Below are 27,228 nucleotides of genomic sequence, written 5' to 3' on the forward strand. Positions count from 1 at the left end.
CAGTTTTTCAGAGCTACTATTGCCTCCTCTTTCTCCCCTCCTACTCCTCTTCCTCCTCCTCCTCTTTGCTAACTTTGAAGAGTAAAGAAACCCAGCTCAATTACTGTCTTTTCTGTAATAAAAGCTAGGCAGAATCACAGGACATATCAAAAACATTCTGGACTTGATCATATCTGTCACAGAAAATTCAAAATTCACTTAGGAAAATTAAATTGACTAAGTAAAAAGGAATTGAGTGTGCTGTAGCTATGGTAGGAAAACATCATTGGATATGTTTTAGTTGATAGAATATGACATTCTTGAAGTTTCTAAAACACACTCTCCTTAGAATCAACAGTTGACAAATTATGATGGAGGAAAGATAACAAACACTTCCACTATTGACATTTTTATAATTCAAATAAGATATAATTCTTTTAAAATGCAAAATGAAATAATAAACGTGAAGAAATAGCCAGAGTCAGTCCTGTTGCTTCAGATCCATCTTGGAAAAATATAATGTTAGTGACCACTTATTTTCTTAAGAATGATGCAGCATGCAGTATTTGGAAGCTTAAGGAGCTCTTAACCACATGTACACTATTACATTATTCCTATATCACCAATTTCATGGGTTTTAGACTTGTCAATATCATATAACCACACAGGCACCAAAATTCATAGCAGAAGCATAACTGAGGCACAGCAATTACTGTAGGTAGCAGTCACGGAGGCCCCTCGATGTTGGGAATAGTATTTGCCAGAATGATGACTAGGAAAGCTTCACTATAGCTGCCAGTTTAGGCAGAGGTGAATTCTTAAGAAGATGTGATCTGGGTAAGGTACCCAGAGGCACAGGCACATTTCAAATGCAATCATAGTCACACGTGATATGAGGCACACACAGAGGCAAAGGCACACTTAATGCTTTAACTCATGAGCTTCCATGAAACCACAGCAAGGCCTGAAAGCTACGGTTTCTTTTTCTTAGCAGCCACATTTTGCAACAGAAACTGCCATTGTTGATAGAAATTTTCTTCCAAATATGTCAATGGGATAGGTGTACTGGCATGTGTCTATAATCCCAGCATTTGGGATACAAAAGTTGGAGGATCGGTAGTTCAAGCTCTGCCTTGGCAACACAACAAGTTTAAGACCTTCCTGGGCTCCATAAGAAAAAGAAGAAAAAACACCCCAAAACAAGCATGCCAATGAAAACTTGAAACAAAAATGGCCATAAATCTCCCTGCAGTGGAAATATGGCACATGACATCAGGAACTCTGAATAATCTTAACTCATACAAACTTGTTCTATGAGAAACACATACATCAGTCCACAAATATGCTAGGATTCTAATCTAATCTTCAAACTACACCTCTGCCTCAAAATGCTGTGAGCCATCTAGGCAGTTTCTATCATCATTGGTTTGCTTTTTGTTTGTTTGTTTCAGGTTTTGTTGTTGTTGTTATTGTTGTTGTTGTTGTTGTTGTTTCACTTGGCTGAAATTCAGAGCCTATCACAAATGATATCTCTAAGTATTTGTGAGGTGGTTTAGCAGCATGAGACAGTTGTTTCAACCTTCAAGTCTATTAGTAGTAGTGAGGCAAAATGTATGTAATAGGTCTGGGCTATGTTGGTAGGAGGTGGGGGAGGAAGGGAGATCTCAGTGAGTTTGGGGCCAGAGTGGACTACAAAGTGAGTTTGGGGCCAGGCTGGACTACAAAGCGAGTTTGTAAGTGAGATCCTGTCTAAAAAACTGTAATTATTATTATTATCATTATCATTTCCTGGGTTACAACATAAACTATTTTTAAATAAATGGAAAAGCAAAGAATTGACATTCTATAATGTAGAGCATAGTCCAAGAATGTAGTTGAATGTAGTTGTGTGAAGAGATTTTTGTGTGCTTGTGACAAAACTCTAAAACCAAAACAACAACAAGCAAGACAAGAGTCTTGTGACCTCAGTTTCTTAAAAAAACAAAAACAAAAACAAAAAAAAGACCCACACAATTGTTCTTGGATTATGCTTTTGTGCCCTTCTCACATGTAGTGAGTAGGAGTGAGTTTACTTCAGATTATTTATTACAGCTGGTAATTGTTATTTGTTTTGTGGCTTGTCTACCATGTGCAGCTTGCCCTTGTGATTGTACAATTTACTCATGTGACTCCTCTTGACCCTCAGAGTATAAATTGTCTGATGCTCTGAATAAAGTTGGCTATTGCACGAGACTTTAGTCGGCTTCATTTACTGGCTCCATTCTCCCAGGTCCTACTGCTTCGAGAACAATGACAATGCCCTACCTCACACCACACAATGAGTAATTCTAAGTAGACTAACAAATTAGTGTAAAGATTCACATTATATTATTCTTATAATGTGCATCTTTCTACTGAAAGAGAAAGATTTCTTGAACAACACATGAAAAGAATTAATATAAAGAAAAAAAGCCATCAGATGCTATTGCATTCAACGTTAAATGTCATTTAACCAATGAAGAGAAAACAAGTTACACAGATGAGAACATCTAGAGTGCACACAACTGGCAAGAGAACATACCAACAAAATATCAAAAAATATTATAAACTGACAAAAAAAAGGTGACTATCAAGTAGAAAAATACACAAAAGACAAAAATAGGCACTTCCCAAGAGAAGGCACCTAGTGCTCAGTAAACACAGGATGATACATGATTTCATTGTCAGTGAGAGACAGACACATTTTCATGTACAACAAAATACATACACAGTGCTCAGAGAGGAGCTATTCACGAATGACTAAAACTGAACAGTAGTTCAACAGATAAAAGTGTGGGATACTTAAACAAATGCAACACTGTACACTCCAGAGCAAGAAAAAAACTGTGGACAACTGTAAAAACATCAGCAGACCTTACAAGCATGGGATTGTGCCAAAGTCACATGAAAAAAAAATGCATACAATTTTATTCTATGTTAGAAAAAAATAAGAAAAGTATATTGTTTAGGGAGTCATCTATACATGATAAAATTGTGAAGAAAAGTGAGTATGAAATCACTACAGACACAAGAATCATGGATACTTCCCTCTTTGGCGGGGAAGAGTAGGTTATGAAGGATAAGACTGAGTTTCAGGCCTTTCTGGACCACCCCCACTGGAAACACCTAAGCAGTCAGGCATCACAGGTTTCTGGGGCTACCTTGCTGGTGTAGATCATCAATTGCCTGTGCAGCAAACAGCCTCCCAGCAGAGATCCTGATTTCATCTGTACCTCCCTCACCTCTCTTTATCATTTTCTACTATCATCATGTTGCCAGTGAATGTTTTTCACGCTTGGGCAGCTCATGACACCATCCTTCATTAACTCTTTCTAATCCCTTTTACTCAAAATAAAAGTTTTTAAATTTTTTCTCAAAAGTCCACCTCCTCTCTTAACTTTTATTTCCATCTGTGCTGCCCTCTCCCCAGTTCTTCACTCTACCCTTTCAGCCCCATTTCCTGCCCAGGTACATTTCTGGCCCTTGGTCTTTGGTCTGGGTTCTCTCTGTTTCTAGAATGAATACATCACCTCTCCATGTCTAGGAGCTAAGTCAGTTCCTTCAAAACTTTGCTTTCAGACAAAATTTACTCTAACTGCTCCCTTTAACATTACAACCTACGCCCCCCTCTCCACCCCTCTTTTGCCCAATCTGCCTTTTACTTTCTTATTGCTTCCTCCTAATCCTTTGTGCAATTGTTTGCCATTGTTTGCTATTTATTGAACATTGTCTTTTTCAGCCAGTAAAGTGCTGCCTCCAAGATAGTTAGGAATCTTATATATCATTCACTAGGTACATTTATGGTTCTTTATATACAATTGGTGGTCAATACCTATCCATTGCATATATTGGGCCATGTTAAGCATACCTTACTGGCAACATAATATATATTTCTTAGGGCCTAGGAGATGGCTCAGCAGATAAACACACTTTCAGCACAGGCCTGAGAACCTGAGTTCAGTCCCCAGAACCAACCTGAAGGTGAAAGAAGAGACATGACTTCCAAAATTTGTGCACGCACACACACACACACACACACACACACACACACACACACACACACACACACACACACACTTAGCATAACTACTCATGTTTCAGGTGCTTGAGAGCCACAGTGGTTTGGAGTTGTTTCACTGTACTATATTATATGTGTGAGAGCGTCCTCATTACTAGGAAGGATCAAGTCAGCACCACTACTTTAGACACTAAAAAGCTAGCACTGTGTTAGAACATCATGGATGCTCCATATTGTTTTGGGAGCAACTGTTACCTATAGGCAGGGTGAATTAAAAAGAAAAGAATTAGAAGCCTTGAGAAGTCCAGTTGCAAGGACATTAAAATGCTCATGTATGGAAGACCAACAGTGGGGTGCAGAGGGAGGGAGGATTTGGGAGATTTGTTGAGGGAGGATCAGAATGTGTTGTTGTTCACTTAGTTTGAGGGGTGATAGAGAAGAAAGGGACCCGAGGGACTGAGGTGTTCAGTGTTCCTGGAGAGGCAACTCTAACGGGTGGACAACAGAAGACAAAAAGCTCTCTTGAATCAAGTATTAGCCTTAGAGCTAGTTGAAAAGGTAAACATTTTAAAAGATTTAAAGTGCTCGGGGCCAGAGAATATCTATAGCAAATGTCCAAATCTTCATTCCCGCCTTGATATCTATCTCAGACGTGAGATAGACTGAAAATCAGGACTGGGAGGGTAACGAAGCAAGAAGTGTGTGAGATTTATCTGGAATGTGTGAAATTACGTGTTGTAGTCATTTCTTAAGTGGAAAACGAAGCTGAAATACTCCATTTTTGGACAATAGCAGACCAATTTCTTCAAGAAACTGTCAATGCAGCACGCGAGAGCACAGGATAGATTAAGGGAATGTGTTCCCTTGTCCATTACTGTGACAAGATTCCAGAAATAGACAGCGATAAGGAGGGATGGCCAATCTGGCCTCTGTTTTAGTGCATGGTTAGCTCACTCCCTTTACTCAGGCCTTGTAGCAGAGCATAATATCATGGATGCAACATGGTATGGACCACAACATGGGCTGGAGCAAAGAGTTAGCCTCAGGGAGCAGAGAAACAAAGAGAGAGATGGGAAATGCCCAGAGTCACAGGACCTGCTTCAATGACATGCACCACATGACCCAACTTCCTGCCATGAATCCCACCAGCGAGGGTCTACCACCTCATAAGAACTCCACAGCCTGTCGACCAATTTTACTAAGGGAAACTTCAGGAGATACTCAAATCAGAAAGTATCAGGAGAAGAGATTAGGATAGATTTGCTTTGCACCCAAATGCCTTAGGGAGACTGAGTAAGAGCTGATGCATTTACCAGACCCCCGCAGCACAGCTGTGCTACTGATAGAAATATACTCAGGATCTGAGAAAAAGGCTTGCTAGCTGCACTTTCCCCATTTTCAGGCATTACAGTGCAGCATCCTGAACCAGACATATACAAACCCCACCAGGGACAGCAGGGATGCACCCCTCTATATGTGCAAAGAAAAAGAAGGCAAGCAGGAATGCAGAAAACAGCTGCTCCCTAAACTCATTTAAAAAATATCCCTACAAAAATAAATGTGATGCGTCCACAGTACACAGCAGATGGAAGTGCAACATGTCTAGCTCATGGGGGAAGAGGATGTAATTGAGGAATCAGAGAGTGTGGAAATTCAAAAACACTGAAGCCCATTTCCCATACTGCTGCCCATTAGGTTACACTGCTTGTCAAGCTGTGTAGAGAATTGCCTTTTATCTGTATCCACCATGCTGAAAGAATTGCAAATAATTACAGAAAACTCTCTAGTAGAATCTACCATAATTGATAATTTTACAGCCACATTTAGGGGAAAAATTTTATTTCCTTCAAAAACAAAAAACTAAAGATATGTCTCTTGATTCCAGGAATTTAAGAAAGCAATTTTTAAAAATAAGTATTCAGGCTGAAAAGATGGCTTAGCCAATAAGGACACTTGCTGTTCTTCCTCAAGACTGGAGCTCAGGGCTTAGCATCCACTTCAGGCAGTTCACAAGTAACCACATCTATAGAAACCACGAGAGGATCCAACACCCATGTCATCTGAAGGCATCCATACACATGTGCATATACATAGTCACACACACATGTGAAAATCTCTTAAACATAAAATAAGTATCAGAGAATACCAACATATTGGCTAGAGACTGGGGGATGATAAATGAACTACAATCATCTTCGAACAATGGCTGATGACTGACCTTACAAAAGGGACATAAGTCAATATTTGTTACTGCAGACAAATTCTTTTTGGTCCAATCTCAACACAAAGTTGTTGATATCCTCTGCATATATGCAAGTTTTGTTTTATTTTGTTTTTGATTTTCTAATAACCTTTAGCCTGAAGCATGAAACATCTTAGCACTTTCAGAAGTCATTTTATGATCTCATTACAATTTCTAGGACAAAAGCATAATGGGAAAATATTTCGATTACTCTATTGCCTACATCTGTGTTTACTTTAAATGACAAAATAAAAAGGCCCACCTACAAAGAACAACAAAGTATGATGGGAAATTAACTCCATGGGCTTGATAATATCACCAATTCAATGGGTTTCTTATAAATGAACAATTTCAATCAATATACTGTGTGTTATCATCTCAATACTATTTTAATGTAGCCCACATAATAACAAAAATTTGAGTCTAAAAATTTTAAGACTAGAAAATAGTTACACAATCTGTTTCTTAACTGGAAGTCTAGAGTTCAAATTATCTATGTCAATCTCCACTTGCAATAGCTGTTATACATTAGATCTGAAGAATGGAGTTACAACAGCTTCTTTATGTAATCTCTCTAAATTGACTGGCTAGCTATGGTGATACACACCTTTAATCCCAGCACTCAGGAGGCAAAGGTATATGGATCTCTGTGATTCCAGGACAGACAAGGGCTACATAGTGAAAGCCTGTTTCAAATAAAGCTCAAGGCATAAAGGAAAAAAATCAATAAGTTTTAAGTTTAAAATATATTAACAAAAAGAGATGAATGAGAAGCAGTATCAAAAAGATCACCATACATGCAAGGCCAGCAAACTATAGATGGCCTATAGCAAGGCCACGTCTCAAAAAATAAATTAATCATAATAACAATAACAATAATAATAATGCATTTTATCATATAATTTAAAAAGGGGGAAAGTTCTATAACTTGAAGTCTAGAAGCATATATGAATAAATTAATTGCCAAGAGATGTTTGTGATGAAAACAGAGAGACCTTTTGAAGTCAACTCTGCCCATGTTGGTACCATATCTGAAAAGGTTTCAGAAGTCAGATGACAGCACATGAGCTGATGAGTACCAAAGTAAATAGGCATTAACTGCATTCAATTGTTTTGTGAGTGTGTGTGTATCTGTCTGTCCTTTGAGACAGGGTCTGCCTATGTAGACCAGGCTTCACACTCATCAGCTTCCCAGTACAGATGACAGAGGTAAGCATCACCATGTTCAACTTGCTGTAATTTTTATTTGCTGAGGCATAAGCAAATTTTAATAAGACTAGAATGTGAATGTTAAATTCCTTGGAAGGATTTCTAAATATATAGAAGTAAGAACCATTTTTTGTTAGGAACTAGCAGAGCCTGGTAGAGCAAAATGCAACTCAGATATGAAACTAACCTCACTTCAATTCAATGATTCCCACTTACCTATTCGTTCAGCTGAGCACTCTATAGCCCCAAATGTTTATTAGGCGTCATAGCATATGACTCTGAAACAGGAATATGGAATATGACTATTTTATCCCTCCTAATATTTTAAACTTTTTAAAATCTCCGTGGCTTTCTATTCAGGAAACATAAACTTACATTTAAGTAACTTATCAGGTCAAATCCTCATCCCAATTAAATGGTTTTAAAACAGCGAGATCACTATTTTACTGACATCCTAGATCTTTGTAGTCTAAAAACAAAAGCTATAATCTTGTGTCTAAGAAACTAAAGCATTAATTTGTCCAGAATTGAAATAAACAGAAATGCCAAGCAGTCAACCTACTTCCCAGGAAACAGAGCAAACCATGTCTTCTGGCTATCTATTGATAACCCAGAACCTCCTCCCTAGTACCTGAAGGGGCCTTCTGAATAAACATAGAATTTAATTTACATATGCTCACAATATTTTACATGCCAAGAAATTTTGTTTTATTCTAGTTAATGGACTTGAATGACCCCAGCAAAATAACCCTGTACTCTCTAGGCTGCTCTAATGTTTGATAAACCGCAACATTCTATCCCCAGCCATCTGCAGTAGACTGAAAATTGCCATCACATGGTATGCCTTGGTATTAGTTCATATTCAAGAGATCTAAAGCTCTCAAAATTTGATCATGTTATAAACAAGTTTAAACAATAGCTGGCCATAAACCCCACATGACTGTGTCAAGGCAGGAGATTTGCCCAAAGCTATAATATGCAGTAACATGGAAACCTCCTTTATGAATGAATTTCAAACTGTGGCTCTCAATTCATTTTCCAAGGTTATTAAACAAATAGACTGCTTAATTGTAATCTGCTTATTCTGTGCTAATGTAGGCCTTGCAAATGGTGAGTCAGCCAAAGAGGAATCCTGACATGTGCAAAAGAATGCCTAAGTGTTCCATGATGCAGCTGTAAAAATCCTTTCTGTGCTCACATGAAAAGATAGGCACCCATGGCAGAGGATGTTATCTTCTCAGACGTCCCATCATCTATGGCTGGGCAATTCTCAAACTATCTCTCACCTGCTACCTCAGGGGTGTCCCAGGGAGCACAGGCTGAACTGTGTATTTTATTGTGCCAGTATGAAGAAACTTGGTGTGCTTATCAGCAGCTCCTTTAGTCTGTGAAGACCTTGAGAAGGGTGAATGTGTCTTTTCATGCCTAAGTGCATTTATTAATTTTGGTGTCCACATCTGCTCAGTAGACAAGTTTACCAGAATCTTTCTTGGAAGAGAAACTGAGTTCAGAACTGCTCAAACCAAAGTTGTATAAAACATCTTAGGCTGGGATTACATAGAATCCTACCCTTTATACTTCACTAAAATGAACTCTCTCTTTTTATTCTTTAATCAGTATATGATAATTTCAACATTTTAAATATTTGAGTATTTATATTGTAATGTTTTCCTTTTTCCTGTTTTTTTTTTCTTCAAGCAAATATTACTATGCTAACTCTTTTTTTAAAAATTAATGAACTGTGGGGAGGCCTGGTATCACTCAAAGAAAAAATAAGCAGGATACCAAGATGAGAATTGATAGCCTGTAACCATATAGTGGGGGAGGAGGTCCTCCTCAGTCATAGACCTAGGGGAGGGGAATAGGGTGAAAGCAGAAGGGAGGGAGGAAGGAATGGGAGGATACAAGTGATGGGATAACAATTGAGTTGTAATCTGAATAAATTAATAAATTTTTTAAAAAATTAGTTAACTATTTGATGATGTAGGTTAAGTTCCTGGATTATGAAATTCAAGGTTCTTTAAGAGCTACATAGAAGCCAGGTATGGTGATGCATGCCTGTAATCCGTGCACTTGGGAGCATGAGGCAGAAGGATATAAAGTGTGAGGCTGAGTTATGATCCACAAGGAAACCCTTCTTTCAATAATAATAATAACAACAACAGGAGGAGGAGGAGAGGAGGAGGAGAAAAGGGAAGTAGGGAGAAAAGGAAAGAAGAAAACAGGAAGGGAGAGAAACAAAAGAACAGAGAAGCAGCTCAAGGAAGGGAAAACCTTCACAACTCCCTCCAGCGCATGCTGGCACACAAGTGCTATCCCAACTTGAGGCAGCCTGGTATACAAAATCAAACCCTGTACCAAGAACCAAAGTAAACAAACAAACAAAAATCCAAACAGAAGTTCTGTTTTGTTTTGTTTTCTAGTCATACCAATAGAGCCATTCTACCATGCCTGTATTAAGGATGCAGACATAATGCTTTCTAATAGACATTTTTCAAAGAATGCAAAACCAAACAACACTATACTTGCTGGTCTAAGCAAAATAAATCAGCAGAGAGGTTCCGATGCTAACGGGAAACATTATAAATAGGAACTGTGTAAACCTACACAAGTCATTCTGAGTCATCATAATAAAGAGTGACTTCCTGGTGTATTCTAGGGAGAGCACAGCAAACCATCCAGAAGCTGTGGTGTTCTTACTCATCCATTCATTGAGCAACCGTTGTCTAGGAATCTACTGCATGTGAAGTGTTGCCCATGGCAGCTGCTATTCAGCAGTCAGAACAAAAAGGCTGAGCCTCCTTGAAATTTGCAGGTAGTTAAATATATTTGATCTGAAACCATGCCTCCTACTAAAGCTTCAGCAACCGCACATAAACAGAGTTGTTTCTGTCAGACTTCTCATTGATATAAATTTGCAAAGAGCTGTGAGTCAGAGCACAGAAGGTCTTGCCTCCTTTTTGCACTTGAGTGCCTGTGAGCTATCAACTAAGGACTGGATCCTTGGTTTCATGAGTGAAGGTGGACACAGTAACTCAAGGCTGCTTTACTCACAGTCTTATGAGGATTAATAAAATCTCAGCAGGTGATGAAGCATTGAGCGTCAGTGTATATTAGTTCATGCTAATTAAAGTCCTGTGTACTTTAGTGAAATAAATCTGTTACCTACATAATTTGTAGGTAATTGGTCTCCCAAATTTTGTTCATTTCAAGATGAATGCATTTATGGTTTATGTCTGCATGGTATCACTAGGCCTCTGGTGGCAATGACTTCAAGTTTCCCGTGGCCCTTTAAAGCAGTAGTTCTCAACCTGTGGGTTGTAACCCCTTTGGGCGTCGAATGACCCTTTCACAAGGTTTGTCATCTACGATATCAGAAAACACAGATATTTACATTATGATTACAGCTATGTAATTACAGTTATGAAGTAACAACAAAATGATTTTATGGTTGGGGCATCACAACATGAGAGACTTTATTAAAGAATCGCATTAGGAAGGTTGAGAGCCACTACTTTAAAGGCTTCCTAACGGCTTTTTTATGGTTGGTTTGAAAAAGAATCCTTGGATCCATATACATATTCATTAAAGAGAACAGCCTCAGGGTGACCCTGTGGGGACTTTCTGGGGTTTTTGTTGTTGTTGTTGTTGTTGTTGTTTTTTGTTTTTGTTTTTGTTTTTGTTTTTCCTGAGGAGATCAGATATTGTACAGTTTGTAAGACACAAACACTAAATATGTAGCCCGGTGATAAAGAGAAAGGAAGGATAGAATCAGGTTAAAAGATGACAGTAGAGGAAGGGCATGCTACCCTGCAAGCTCTGATGTCTTTAATATTAACAAAGAGGACTCCTGCCCCCACCTTCCAGAAATGAAATTCAGGAGGAGCCCTGGGAGCTCAAAGGCTTCAATGAAAATGTGGCTTCCTCCCCAATCAAGACAGAACAGCCAATACTGTCAGTTTCAATTAACAGTTAGCCTTCTGTCTTTGGTGTTCAGATGCACTTTGTAATGAATAGCCATTACTCTTATTTACCTTAGCAGCTCTCTGCAGAGAAATCCTCCCACTTAATTACACTTTTAATACCCACCATCCCACCCCCACACACATATACACACTGGCTGGTATGTGACCTCAGTCAATCCAGGGAAGACTTCTCAGACTCACAAAACAAAACACGATACTTTGAGGAGGCTCATCAGGTAACTGCACTCAGAGGAAGGATAGCAGGTTACCAAGAAGAGACTTGATACCCTATGAGCATATACAGGGGGAGGTAATCCCCCTCAGGAACAGTCATAGGGGAGGGGAATAAGGGGAAAATGGGAGGGAGGGAAGAATGGGAGGATACAAGGGATGGGATAACCATTGAGATGTAACAAGAATAAATTAATAAAGAGAGAGAGAGAGAGAGAGAGAGAGAGAGAGAGAGAGAGAGAGAGAGAGAAGCCTAACCGCTTCAGGTTAAACCGCTGTCCCAAAATAAAAATAACAAATAAAACATTAGCACACAACAGAGTTTTACTTTCAAGCCCCAAATCCCTACTTTACCAAAGCAAATACTAATGGAATTACTTTGGTCATTTAAAATAACTGTTAATGGAGAGTTGGTGTATAAATATTGACATCCATGGGTTTGCAAACTACATAAGCATGCTGCTCTGTAACCACAGCTCAGAGTACCAGACAGGAAACAGCCATTCTACTCCACCCTCTGCTCCCTACTCTAGGTAGGTGCATGTATCATGGGTATCTAGTGGCTGCCTCACATCAAATGCCTGCTTACCTTGTTTCTTGGCTTCTGTAAGAATCTTTTAAAAGATAACTGATTCCTCCTTTGTTTCAGGTGAGCCATTCAGTCTTTCTCTAAACTGACTGTCAGACAGCTACACTAGTAAATTCTTGCATAAATGTATGAGGATTCTCTGGGTCAGGCTGGATTTGAGTGACAGTGCTGTGGGTCTAGAAGATTAAAAAAAAAAAAAAAAAATTCGCAGTCTAATTTGTTCATCAGTCAACTTGGTGTACCAGTAACTAAATTTATTTTTTTCAGGGAGTAGAAATGAAACATCTAAAATATAACACCTACGTGCCAAACCAATCTTTGCTGCCTGCTGTCTTACCAGTTTCTCTCTTTCCAGCCTCACAAGTACATGGTAAGTGGAGGTGCGACTTATTACCTTCTAGTGGCAGCTGCTCAGATGAATCAAGGGAAAAATCACAGGAAGCTATTGCTGATACACCTATTGCCCTTTGCTATAACACACAATAATCTAAACATGTCCCCATCATCTGTGTTTAAACCAGTGCTCAGGCATTTATTACACTGACACTTAGAAAGTATGAGTACATTCTGAGCATATTTTAATCATTTTGACGTAGTGAAATAAAGGTCATCCATTACCCCTAGCTCTACTCTCTGGTCTGTGGTTGATGTTTAGCCTCCCCCTGAATGCCAGGTTTAGCCACTGATTATATTACCACAATTCCCTATAAACAGCATTAACAGTCTTAAAAGCGGGGGGGGGGGGGGGCGGGGTGGGAAGGGTAGAGCTAAATGAGATAATTCCATGTTATTAGTGCTACCCAGATAACACAAGGAAAAAATATATGAAAATTCTGACATGCTATTTATTGTTGCCAATATTAAACCCTGATTCCATTTCACAACTAGAATCAATTGCATCAGAGGCAAAATTAATTTATTTAATTTTGAAGTTTTCTAGATCAGCATGAGATAAAAGCAAATACTATAGTGGCAAAGAGCCCCTCTGGAGGAGAATACCATGTGACTTCTAAAACTATAAAACAAAAAAGGCCAACCCTGCCTACTGAAATGGCCATCACCTGTCTTTTGCTGAATTATAATGCCATCTCTGTTTCATTATCCTTATCCAAGTGGCTGCTTCTATCCTTTACCTGATGCCATGACTCAGGAGAAAGCCTCACATGTGGACAGAAAAGAGGAGTTACCCCAAATAACTGGGAAACCCCAACCCATTTCCAGTATTGCCCATCTCATCACCCCCTTAAAAAAAGAAAATCTCCCATAACAGTTTGTACAGAAACTATCCAAAATTCAAAATTCTACAGTTGAGGGTGAGGTTCATATTCTCTCTCTCTCTCTCTCTCTCTCTCCCTCTCTCTCTCTCTCTCTCTCTCTCTCTCTCTCTCTCTCTCTCTCTCTCTCTCTCTGTGTGTGTGTGTGTGTGTGTGTGTGTCTCCTTTCTCCCCTCTCTCTCTCCTCTCTCTCCTCTCCCTCATTCCTCCCTCTCTACTGAAGCCACACTCACCCACCGAGTAAGTACTCTGATTCTTTCTCTGTACCCTTCCCAGAAAGTTACTCCAACGTGAAAACAGTAGGTTGAGTTCTCCATCTTTGTATGTGAGATGCCCCTCAATTTTACCCCCAGCACACTCTCACTGTGATTTGAGGGTTTTGAGGGCTCTAATTCTTCCAGTCATCCATACACATAGGTTCATAAGGATTACTTGCGACAGCTCCTCTCCTGTTTTGAAGACGTCAGTTTATTGCAGCGAAATGGTGACAAAAATGTAGAAATGCCTGTTTCAAGACATGAGGGGTGCACAGGAATCCTGAGACTATTTCCTTCTTTTATCTCATTAACAACAGTGAGTAGATACACCTGCAAAGTGTTTGTGAAAAAATTCACTTCTTCCACCTGAACAAATGCACACCTCAAGTAATAAATAAATAAATAATAATAATAATAATAATAATAATAATAATAATAATAATAATAGCTTTTAGGCTTAACCTGTAACTTATTTGTCAGAATTAACCACTTATAATGAATTATAAAATCAAATGGAATTAATTTTGCCATTCAGAAAACTGAGTTCAAATGAAAGCTAATTTACAGAGCACAGCAATTTACATTTTCAGATGCTGTTGCAACTAAATCTTAGGGCATTATCTTTAACCTCTGAGTTCCTTATATTCCTATTTATATTATAAAATATGGCATGTTTCATATCCCTATCCATGACAACTATTTTGACAAAAACACCAAATGCCAAAGAATATTATCAAAAATATTTATTGCTAAAATATTTTCTAAAACATAAACCCAAACTGGTTGTTTTTCCATATTTGGTATCACCCTTTATTTTTGAAATCTACTTTCTCTTGCTGGTACAACCACAGGCACATTTAAAGCAGCTATCCTTACTGCTGAGACATCCAGCATGAAGTTCCTTCAGTTTGTAGCATTTTCTCTCTACTTCTAAGTAAACGACCTTGCACATATTGGCTACATTTTAGTCCAGTGAAGAGTAACTGAGTCATGATCCTTGCTCTTGAACATTCAAAGTCCGGTGAAGCAGACAGGAGAGGAAGCCGGTAAACCTCATGGAAAAGTTGTGTTAGCTACAGAGGTGTCATAAAGGGACTCAGGGACTTTGGAGCATCTTCAGCTTTCTAGGTGTGACTCTACCCAACCAAAACGCGGTCTTCTGTTTCTGTTTTAAGAGAGGGGGTTGGGAGAAGGAACGGAAAAGACTCTGTCTCTCTATCAGCAGAAACTGTCCTACTGTTACTTTCGTGTGACCTGTGCCCACAGGCCAATGTTGCAGGATCAAAACCCATTGTTACCATCCAGAAATACAAGATGGAAGAGGGAAAACTAACCCAGATGATGCTGTTTATTCCAAGCTTGCCGCCACTCAATTTTATGACAATTATATAAGATTGGTATGATCCAAATTATAGCAGAGAAACTAATGTTTAGTAAATTGAGTAGCTCAAGCCCACAAAGCAAGCTAGACAAGTGGCTGACAATTACAGACGATGACTATAAGACTCAGTTGTAATACAAAGAAAAGCAGATATATGAATAGACACAGAGAAATCTTTTGGATGTCCAAGCTATGATTTACAGCATATATTCTTTGTGGTTATTTTGGGAGATAACTGGGACATATTTTGTGTGCACATAAATATCACATTTTCAAAGACTTGCAAAAACATTGCCAGTAAATTGGCTTCAAGTTCCAAACTACAACCATCTGATTTTGTTAAAACAGAGAACCTATGTTCATGTGTAATGAACATATTCAAATCTACCACCACTGCCCCTCCAGAGATTTAAATAGTCCTTGCCACATTCGAATAAAACCATAGTACAATTCTATGAGGTGCATAGCTTCAGAAGTACATTCTCGGGCTTTTTAGTCCCAGCACTCAGGAGGTAGAGGCAGGAGGATAGATGATGTGAGTTCCAGGCTAGCCTGGTCTACAAAGTGAGTCCAGGACAGCCAGGGCTACAAGAGGAACTCTGTCTCGGGGGGGGGGGGGGGGGGGAGAAAGTCCATGCTCTGAGATTACCTAAAAAGATAATTAAGTATTGGTAAGTACTGGCATGATGAGTGCTAAGTGGTATCTGCTTAAGGCAAGGCTGTAGTACATATTTCCATCTTGTCTGGCTTAAGAATGACACGACCTACCCATAAAACCTTCAACCCAAAGTTTCCTTGCCTACAAGGAGCGTGGCCATAAAGATGGAGCAGAGATTGAAGAAATGGCAAACCAATGACTGGCTCATCTTGAGACCCACCCCATGGAGAGAGCTAACCACAGGCACTATTAATAATACTCTACTCTGCTAGCAGACAGGAACCTAGCATAACTACTTTCTGAGAGACTTCATCCAGCAGCTGATGGAAGCAGATGCAGAGACCAACAGTCAAACATTAGGTCAAGCTTGGGGAGTTTGTGGAAGAGAAGGAAGAAAGATTGAGGGACCCAGAGGGGTCAAGGACACCACAAGAAGACTTGTATAGTAAACTAACCTTGGGGCCTTGGGGTTCATAGAGACTGACCCACCAAGGAGCTTGCATGGGTCAGATCTATACCCACTATACTATGTAGCAGATGTGCAGCATGGTCATCATGTGGGTCTATCAACAACAGGAGTAGAGGCTATCCTTTTTCTGTAGGTGGGCTGCCTTTTCTGGCTGCGGAAGAAAATGTACTTAGTCCTGCTCTGATTTGAGGTGCCCCTTATGGGCCTTCCCTTCACTGAGAAGAAGAAGGGGTAGAGAGAAGGGGAGAGAGAAGGTAGGACTGGGAGGAGAGGAGGATGGGGGCTGGGATCAGGCTGTAAAGCAATTACATAAATACATTTTTAAATGTACAAAATGGCCTGAAAAAAAGTAAAATAAAGGTATGGAAATCACAAACAATACAAACAAAGAAAAAGTATGAAACATTAAAACAAGATAATATCCAAGGATGCTCAGCATGTTCGTTTATTGTATTATTTTTAAAATAATTATAAGTTTTAAAAAAGAATGGCATGATCACTCTCCTCTACTAAGGGACTGTGAAGCTATTCAGACATTCCATACATTTATCATATATGCTTAAGCAGGTTTTCATAAAAGATTTATTTGGATCACTATTAAAAACATTTTAAAATCACTTTGCCTAAATTCAGTATCCAGATGTGCTCCCTCTATTTGGCTGTTGCTAAGATATATTAGAAAGGTATCAGAAATGCATTCACACTGATAGTACCTAGTCCACAAAAACAAAAACCCAATTCTGTCACCAGAGTAATAACTAGGACAACTGGAATGCAAGAAGAACCAGGAATTGTCTTTGCTCCATCACAATCACAGTGATAAAAATATTTATGCTAAAGCAATAGCTGCTGACACTGAGAGAAGTGGAAAGTACAGTTTAAAGCAATGAAAATAGAAGCCATGAGATTTCACAGACCGTAGCTTATCTGAAGATATGAGCCAGTGCACCTACCCAGTCAGTACTAATGAACACTATAATCACTGTAATCAAACAAACAAAGCAACTGCACATTACGAGAGATTGAACTATTATTCAGAAAGTTTCACTTGATCTCTACATGGGTAATTTTATTTGTGAATGGTTAATAAAGTTAGAATTGCTTTTTATAAACGATTTTGCTTTTTTGGAAAAATATGGGTTTGGTCAAAGCTCACTTCTTATCTTAATCATCTCCCTATTAAATACATTTATGGAATAAAATGCAAAGAGTCTTGCATGATTATTCAGAACCTGAACTTGCTTAATAACCCCAACCTTGAAGGGCTTTTTTGCTGTTTGTGCTGTCTTTCACATCCACAGTCCTTCCATTTTTCCTAGAAATACACCTCCCTTAATATTCAAGCATACAGTGAGAGGAATGAATGGCTGGGGATGTGAAGCAATATTTAATATCTAATTTGTAAGCAATAGGCGTCCTACTGAACACAAGAATTCCTCATATCAAACCACACATTGATTAGGAGCTTCGACCCAAATACTGTTCTGGACAAATCTGATGAGCAGTGGAAATCTGGTGCATTCAGTAGAAGCAGGTATAGAGTCCCCAGTTGACTTTGCTGTGCTCCTTTATCCTAGGCAACACTTTAAAGCCCACTATGTCATCTGGTTTTCATTTCTTTAGCTGATCAGAGATCTGCAAATATAAATGTAAAAAGTAAAGAGTATGACTACAAAGGCATGAGGGCTAGCTGAAGGCAACCAACCCTGCTCCCACTTGCTTCCTTCACAATGAGGCCAATGTATCACCAAATCTTTTTGCATGAGGATTTCTAATGTAATTCAACACTCACCAACTTTAAAATAACTACAATAAAATACCAAAACCAAAGATTATATGTCACGGAATCTTCAAAGTATATGTGGCTTTGGCTTCCTATTTGGTTCCATTCCAGAGACAGCCACATCTTCTCATGTAGTGCCAGCCTGTTCTTGAGACCCATGGTAAAGGTCACAGGAAATAGATTTGGCTATGGTCACCAGGACCATCTTCAACTCTAGCAAAGTAAATACTATCTTCAACAATGTTTCCTTCACCAACTTCACAATATTTCAATCTGATGCTACCCATATAACAAGCTCCTTGGAATATTCAAGGCTGTAAATGCCTATTATCAATGGGAAGGTCATTGCATCCTCTAGGAGCTAGACTCTACAACTTTCCAATGGGCTGATGCTAGTGCCAAATATGTTGTATGGCCAAAGGTGTCTTTTCCACCATGAGGAAAGCAGCAGTTCACTTAAAGAGTGGAACCATCTCTGCCCTTTCTGCCAACTTCCTGATGACAGTGATGGATATGCATCATGATAAATTTCACTCAAGATTGTCAGCAATGCCTACTTCACTACCAACTGTTTATGTATGCTGGGAAAGGTCATCATGACAACATTGGTATTACTGAGAGACTCATGACCACAGTCCCTGCCTTCACTGCCACCTAGGAAAACTGGATAGTGCTGATGACTAGGACGGCCCAGAACACCATCACTGAATCCACTGGTACTGCTAATGCTTCGGACAAGGTCATTCACAATGTAAATGGAAAGGTTACTGGCAACCCACAAAGTGTCTCTCATGCATCTCACCTGATACCTAAAGAAAGCTGTCAAGTATGACTACACCAAGAAGGTGGAGAAGCAGGCATCAGAGAGTTCTCTATGGAACATCCTGGGCTATCCTGAGAATCAAGTAGTCTCCAGAGATGTTAACCTTGACAGCTACTCTTCCAACTTTGATGCTAGGGCTGGGATCACCCTCAGAGACTGTGTGGTCAAGTTGATTTCTGTATATGGCAGAATGTTGTTACAGCAACAGCATAGCAGACTTCATAGTTCAAATAGCCTCCATGGAGTAAAAAGCCCTGAGTCACTTACCCCAACAAGAGCATGAGAGGAAGAGAGGGGTCCTGTGCTGAAACAAGCTCGCTAACCAGCCGACAATTCACTAAATGTATCCCCTCACAGTCCCCCAAGATTAAAGAGGAAGGGGAATGTATTGTGGAGCCCTGTGGTAGTTTCAATTAAAATGCCCCCCATAGACTCATAGGGAGTAGCATTATTATGTGGCCTTGTTGGATTAGGTGAGGCTTTGTTGAAGGAAGTATGCCACTGGGGGTGGGATCTGAGGTTTTAGAAGCTCAAGCCAGGTTCAGTGGCTAACGCACTTTTCCTGTTTCCTACCAATCTGTATATAGAATTCTTGGCCCCTTTTTCAGCACCATGTCTGACTGTGTACCACCATGTTTCAACCATGACAATGAACCAAACTGCTTTAACTTAGGCCAGGCCTAATTAAATGCTTTCCTCTACAAGAGTTGCAATAAAACTCTAAGACAAGACCTACTCTTTCAATTACCATGAATAAAGTACAGTGTACCCACAAAAAAAAAAAAAAATATGGCTTTCTGATGCTTTCAAAGGGAAAAAAACACTAAAATATATCTTAACTGTTTAAATGTATTGTATACTATAGTCCACTCCAGAAACACTCAATAATCTTTATGAGCTGTCTATCTCTTCACATTTACATAAATCCAACTTAATAATGGAAGTAAACCCACAGACATGATGGAAAATAATAAACCATGATATTTTTGCTTCCATATGTGCCTATGTCCTATCATCTTGAAAAATTCCCAATCTCATCTGACTCTACAAATGATCACTGGATTTTAGTAATGTATGTTCAGGATCCATGACTTTCAAACATTATTTACATAAGATTCAACTGAGACGCTAATAAACTTTTGAATCCTGGGTCTAGACTAGAATTCACTGAATCAAACTCCAGATATAGAGCTTTAGTCATGCATTTTTCAGACATATTTCATAAGCAATGAAGTACCACAGGTTTAGAAATACACAAAGCATTTGAATTTCCTGATCCCAGAGAAATGAAAGACCACTGTACAAGAAAAGAAATGTCAGGCAGAGGGAAGATGCCACAAGCCAGAAAACAATAGGAAAGGAGAAAATCTAGGAATTAAAGTTCCATAGAGTTAATAAAGAGCAAAAATGGTATGTGCAAGGTGACCAGCTACCTGTTAAATCCCTAGTACTCAAATGAAGATTTTCTTTTTCTCACTCTAGCGTTCTATACTCTATTTCTCTACAGTCCAGGCACCATGGCACACTCCTAATCCTAGCATTCAAAATGCTGAGAGAAGCTTTGTCAAGTTGACGCTTCAAGACCTTAATATAATTTTAAAATAATAAAATATAGGCAACTTGCTTGCTAAAAATATTGCATCAAATCAGATTTTGTGTCAAATCTGATCAAGCCTTTCTGGAAGCTGAATTCAAAAGAAACAATAGGTTTATAAGCATATATGCAAAATATTTTCAATGCTGAAGGACCTTCAAGCCATAACAGCACACCAGAAATGAGAAAGCCCAACTGTTGCATGTTGTTTTTTAAGTAGAGCTCATGAGACATAGTTTAATCATCTCCAGTCAACTGGAGAACACTCAAGGAATCTAAATATCCAGTGACAAATGGTGCCTCAGAAACTTGGTACCTCAAAAAGGCGGAGTGCTGCCTCAGACAAGAAAGGTATTTAGCAGATAGGGTCAAAAAATGTACATCAGGCTTGTTTAAAAAGCAGAGGCTGTCAGAGGCAGTCCTGCTCTCCCCACCCTGAACCCCTGGTACCAATGATTCAATCACTGCCCCTTGTTTGGGAGGCCTTGCAGGAACACAGAGAAGGGAGATGCAGACTATCTTGATGAGACCTAATAGGCTGAGGTCAGATGGTGGAAGAGGATTCCCACCCCCCTCCCCGTTCTTTTCAGAGGTCTACGGGAGGGGAATAGGGTAGAAGAGGGAGGGAGGGTGAGAATGGGAAGAAAGGGCAAGGGGATAACAATTGGGATGTAATGCAAATAAATTATAATAAATATTTTTTAAAGCAGAAAAAAAATGCTGAGAGAAGAAGATTTTAAGTTTGGATCTAGCATAGAGACTATGACAAAACTTTGTCTTTAAAACAACAATTTTAAAACACTTTTATATCACATTTTGACATTTAAAAATAGTTAGATAGTCAATGACTACAACAATACTGCCACTCTATGTTGATATATTCCCTAACTAACCAAAAACTGCTTTCAAGTTTCTTATAACTGCCTGACATAGAATGTTAAGCAGGCAGGCTAAGAGCATCTTTACTTCACAGATGAGAGAATGGAAGCTTCCAGGCCCTTAGCAAGTTTCCCAACCTTCCATGGTCTCAACAGTGAAGCCAGAGAAATCCTACACTGAGCAGCTCTTTCAAAATTCAGGTTTGCTTCCATTTATGCCTCCCTGAAATTTGTTTAAAACAAAACACAAAACCCTGTCAGTTAAACTACTGACTTGCTTCTTGGATGAAAAGAATGATTCCTTAAAGATCTTACTCTGAACCAGATGTTAAGTTTCAGCATCAGACTCCCTGAAAGCACAGTGACACATATTACCTCCGTGTATCCCTGTACGTGAGCTGGTGGGAGGTTTAGCGTGTGTACAAACCCAGCAGTTATGGCTGTATTGTCAAGAACCAGAACTCATCATGTTATCAGTTTCAGGCCAATAATTTGATATGATGGGTGTGAGACACCAGCTACAAGCCTCTCCACTGTGAAGTAATAATTGTGAGCCTTTATTCTTCACCACGAATATCAAGGTCACCGTCTGAATCAAACCTAAAAGGGAGCTTCCCTCAATAGATGTCATAAGAGATAAGCATAAGCAGCAAGCTGACATGTTCTAACAGAACTATCACCTGCTATCAGAGCCGTTCTGACAGCTGTGTGGCAAGACAACACAGGCCAATCCATCATCCCTCTGGGCCAAAGTGCCGCCCTAATGGATAGGAAGAGCATATGCCTCCCCACCACACAATGGGTGCTTATTACTATAGGGCTGTTTGCATAATGATCCAATTAATCACTGCTGATAGTCATGGTTTTCGTAATTGATGAAAACAGGAACTGCTTAATTCTATTCAATAATTGCATCTATTGCCATAGTGTGAACTTTGAAAAACCATCAAACACACATGCTCCTTCCTGGATAAAAACAGCATACATGTCTCCCTGACTTTGACATGTGATCTTTGACAGGTAAAGCTTTTTCCCTCTTCTTCTTTTGAAAAGTCCTTACACTTGAGAGACTCAATGCAAATGTTATCCTAAGTTTCCCCTTTCTCTGCTTCTAGGAACTGATTGGTATTTTGCTGGGTTTTGTTTTATTTTGTTTTGTTTTGTTTGTTTGTTCTTCAAGACAGGTTTTTCTCTGTCCAGCCTTGAGTATCCTGGACTCACTTTATAGACCAAGCTGGCCTTGAAGTCACAAAGATCCACCTGCCTCTGCCTCACAGAGTACTGAGATTACAGGTGTGCACTACTTTCAGAGTGTCGAGATTGCAGGCGTGCACCACTGCACCAAGCTAAACCTTATTGGTATATTAAAGAAAGAATCAGATCAAAGACTGGGGTTGCCTGTAAAGCTTACCCGACTCTAAGCAGCAGGCAATCCTCAGCATCAGTGGCCACTGTCACAAGGAGATGGGCTTGGCTTTGCAAGGTGATCAGGAAGATGGTTTTTGGTTTGGATTGGTTTGGTTTCGTGAGTTGTTTTGTTTTTGTCTTTGTTTTGTTTTGCCAACTTGTAAGCTTTAAATATTTTGGTTACCCTGAAATAAGGGCTTAAGACACAGATGTTCTGGTAATTCATTTCAGAAGTGGCTCCAGAAGAGAAAGGTAAAGGAAAGAAGGAATTAAAGCCAACTGAGAGGCATTGGTCAGACCCTTGATCTCCAGACCATCCCCTACAGGTTAAGCAACAGGGGCATGCACCTTCACTCTCCAGCACCTTTCCCTATTATGCCTTACCAGGTGTTACTCTGGATAAAAATTCCCCTGTGTTTTGTAACTGAACATGCCAAAGCACTGCATGGGCTCAGTTTGGAGAAAGCCATGAACCGAAAAGCAAGGCCTCTTGATGTGGAATGCCACTGTGACTTATGGAATCTCCTTGTGGCTGAGGGCAAAGGTGACTGAAAGGGTGTAATGATGCAGAAGCTGACTAATAGCAGCTAATAAAGTTGGGAAACAATTAGGAACCAGCCTGGTTTGGCTCAAAAATTTTTCTGCTTTATCCAGAGAAAAGCCTGACAGCCTTACAGGGAAGCATAGCCACCCTAGCACAGTGCAGCATTTATACCACTGAACTGAGCCATGTGTCCACACCTCTGGGATCCTATAGGCAGTGTGCACATTGAAGACATGCTGTATAAACTGTTGATTCTCCACAGGACCTGGCCTAAGGTAAACAGCCAATAACACCTGACTGAATTGCCTCAAGGGAAAGCCCCATGAGTGTTTGTGGACTGAATGAATAAACATTCGAATGGTGATTCTAAGATACACATGCACATTTTAATTTGAATATGAAATATCTCTCATAGGCTCATCTGTTTGAACACGGGATCCTCAACTAGTGTTGCTGTTTAGGAAGGTTGTAGAACTTCTACAAGGTGGGAAGTGGGTCAGTAGGGAAAGCCTTCGGGTTTCCTTGTCTGACCAACCCACTTCCTGTTCACACTCTGCTTCCTGAATCATTCACAATGTGAACAGCCACCTTCTTGCTCCTGCTGTCAAGACTTTCCTCCTGTCACTGCTGTGCCTTCTCCACCAAGATGAACTGTACCCTTCAAGACCTTTGAAACAAATAACCCTTCCTAGGAGTCCTATGCTGTTGCTTGTCAGGGTATTTTATCACAGAGAAAGAAAAGTAATTTAAGACTTTAGTTATTACATAGTTGATTATATCCATAGGTGATATCTAATTTTTTTTTTTAGTAGAGTTTAGCCATGTAGCCTAACCTGGCCTTGAATAGTGGTTCTCCTTCCCATGGCTTGAAGGTACTGGGATCACAGGTATATGCTACACTGCCTGCACACAACAAAATTTCCAGTAGCACTCTAATAGCTGCAACACAAAATCAAACTCTGTCAGAAGAAAAACTCCTAAGGTATACAAGAAACAGACAATCATTTATGAGTTTTTGTTGTTACTTTTGGGATGATTTTTGGCTTTGTTTGGTTGAGACCAGGTCTCATTGTACAGATCTCCCTGGCTGGAACTCTCTGTGTCAGCCAGGCTGACAATAAACTTACCAAGTTTTCATGCCTCTGTTTCAAAAGTGCTGGTATTAAAGGTATGAGCTGCCATGCCAGTCAGAATAATCACTTCTTAATTTCTGAAAGAACCATCTCATTCTAAGACACAACGTGCTGGTATTTGTTTCCTGAAGAGGGGATACATTGCCACAATTATAAAAATCATAATTACAAAGTGGAGATGCTCGGCACCTGGATCATGTGGCTCACAAATGCCCAAAACTCCAGTCCAAGATATCTCATGGCCTCTTCTACCATCTGCAGGCACCAGCATGCATGTGTTGCATATATATGCACATACACATACATGTGTCTATAAAATAATCTTAATCACGATAACAAATTTAAAATTACCTGTGCATTTCATACTGATGAAAATATAAATTATATTGCATATAAAACTATAGCAATGGTAATTCAGTTTCAACATATACAACTACTGAATCTGATAGGAAAATTGCAGATCACCTAGAAATTTGCCCTTTCCCACACCAATTCCATAGCCTAGTTTCACTTCTGTTGCTATGATAACATGCTCTGAAAAAAAGCAACTTAGGGACAAAAGGACTCTATTTCAGTTCACAGTCCCAGGTCATAGTCTATAACATCAGTAAACTAAAACCAGGGCAGCCTTGCCAGGCTACAGAAGAAGAGGTTACAGGTAGTATAGATGGGACTTGATAGGCTGAGGTCAGATTTTAGAGATGGAGGACTCCCCTTTCTGAGGACCGGGGGAGGGAGGGAGAGGGGATGAGGGAAAAAGGGGGGATAGAGAGTGGATGAGGGAGGGGGATACAATCGGGATGTAAAGAATCTAAACTGCAGAACAAACAGATACTTATATTGCTATTCCACTATACGGAAACAGTTCTGAGACTGGCTGAGACACGACTGTCTAGGCATAGATAATGCTTCTTGATGGCTACAGAATCCCTATGAATTATTATTAGATGCCATTCTTCAAATGGCATCAAGATTTACAGAAAACTTTTTTTCTGCTCATACAAAGAGCAGAGAAGCACCCTTAATTGTTCTGTGCATCAGGCACACCTTAGCCATTTATAATTTTAGGACTGTATAATGCTTGTGAGAAATTATGTTTTCATAACAAAAGAATTGGACACTGCCATTGGATCAGACCTGACAGGATTCATTCCTCACAGCATGTTGGACACTGACATCCAGTATCCTTCATGTTCCAGCACCAAATGCTTCAATTGCTGTTCCTCATCAGAGCAAGACAGCTCCCAGGATAGCTTCGAAGAAAGCTTCCAATCCCAGCATTTCAGACTGTCCCACATAGGACTCTAATTAAGCCTGGGATTTCTCAACCTTTAGAAACCGGAGATGCATGAACTCACAGAAGTTGTGATAGCATTCATAGGAACTGTTCTAGATTAAGCCAGACAAAATTCCAGACTGGAGAGAGCTGGTAGTTGGCTGCATGAGGCCTCTCCCTTAGCTGAAGGCTACCAGCATTTGACAGCAGCTGGGAGAGGACTAACCAGTTATCTTTAAGACTATGGCCCTGGTACGTTGACTGTTCTACACAGCACTCACCACACAGCAGAGTGTTTTGGAAAAACTAACTGGACACACAACATCACCAGGGCATGGGGGAATGGAGAGGTTGCCATATCTGAAAGGAGTTGAGGATAAATATGGTTAAAATGTATTATATGAAATATTCAAAGAACTAATAAAAATGTTTTTATGTCCAGTATTATATTCTCAACTTCGCTAAGCTAACTAAGCAATGGGTCACATCTAAATGGATCACAGGTAAAATAATCAGGCTAATTTTTTTCTTAAGAAAAGTGAAAGATCAGCCAGGAAAGACAGATATTGTGCAAAATTACACATGAATTTATCCTGCTCTTCTAATCTTTAGTAGAACATGTTTGGCCTTCCTAGCGCCCTCTTAAAGAATGTCACTGATAGCAGTGAAAGTGACAAAGATGCCAAACTCTCCAGAAAACTGCTTAGGGTACTTAAAGGTTAAAAAAGAAAAAAAAGAATGGATGAACATTTCTCAAAGAGAGTAATGATCTTGGCATTACCTCAGAAGCATGGCAGAGAGAGAAATCCATTTAGCAGACATAGTGATGCATGCCTGTATCCTCAACACCACACTGAAGGTCCTAGAAAATCTTACATTCCAGAGCAAGCTGTCCTATACAGCAAGGCACTATGGAAAATATAGGATAATAGTAGAAGAAAGCTAAGCAGACACTGGAGAGAAAAGAAAAAGTAAAAATAAAAACTAAAAAAGTAAGTGAAAGACATCTAGTTCCCTTCATCTGAAAGAAGAGAGAAGATTGAGTAATAACTAATAGCTGAGTGCAGACCCACTGCTGTCAAAGTCATCTAAGCATCATCTAAGCTGGAAAACTGGCTCAGTGGGTAGAGAGGTGCCTGAGGACCTGAGTTCAACATCAGAATTTATATAGTGGAAGAAGAGGCACGACTCAGGCAGGATAGTCTCAGACATTCAGGCACACACACAAATAAGTAAATAAATAAGTAAGCGATTAAAATAATCTAACCTCTGTTAGACTAAATAGCCCAGTATATCAAGAGCAAGAAGCAAGAAATGACTTATATTTTGATTTTCACGGTTTTCAATTCTCTTACTCACGACACACTCATCAATAACCTGAGAAAATGGGATCCTCACTGCACAGCTCTGAGGGGGCAGGAGGCAACACCTGGTGAGAACTATGGATGAAACAGAGTCAGCCTCAGAGGGATCAGAACAAATGACCTACACTGTGGTTAA

At 39.6% G+C, this 27,228-nt stretch overlaps 1 protein-coding gene and 1 long non-coding RNA gene across 32 annotated transcripts in view; one reads left to right on the forward strand and one right to left on the reverse strand.

Moving 5' to 3' along the window:
- The window catches only part of LOC127204555 (uncharacterized), a 215,547-nt gene extending 203,684 nt beyond the window's left edge, over nucleotides 1-11,863 (forward strand). Inside the window, exon 2 of the long non-coding RNA XR_007832478.1 lies at nucleotides 11,742-11,863. This is a non-coding gene — a long non-coding RNA (uncharacterized LOC127204555). The remainder of the gene's footprint in view (nucleotides 1-11,741) is intronic.
- Ptprd (protein tyrosine phosphatase receptor type D) overlaps nucleotides 1-27,228 on the reverse strand; it is an 822,247-nt gene that overhangs the window by 435,985 nt on the left and 359,034 nt on the right. The window lies entirely within an intron of this gene.

The sequence above is a fragment of the Acomys russatus genome, chromosome 2 (assembly GCF_903995435.1).
Source record: "Acomys russatus chromosome 2, mAcoRus1.1, whole genome shotgun sequence".
NCBI lineage: Eukaryota > Metazoa > Chordata > Mammalia > Rodentia > Muridae > Acomys > Acomys russatus.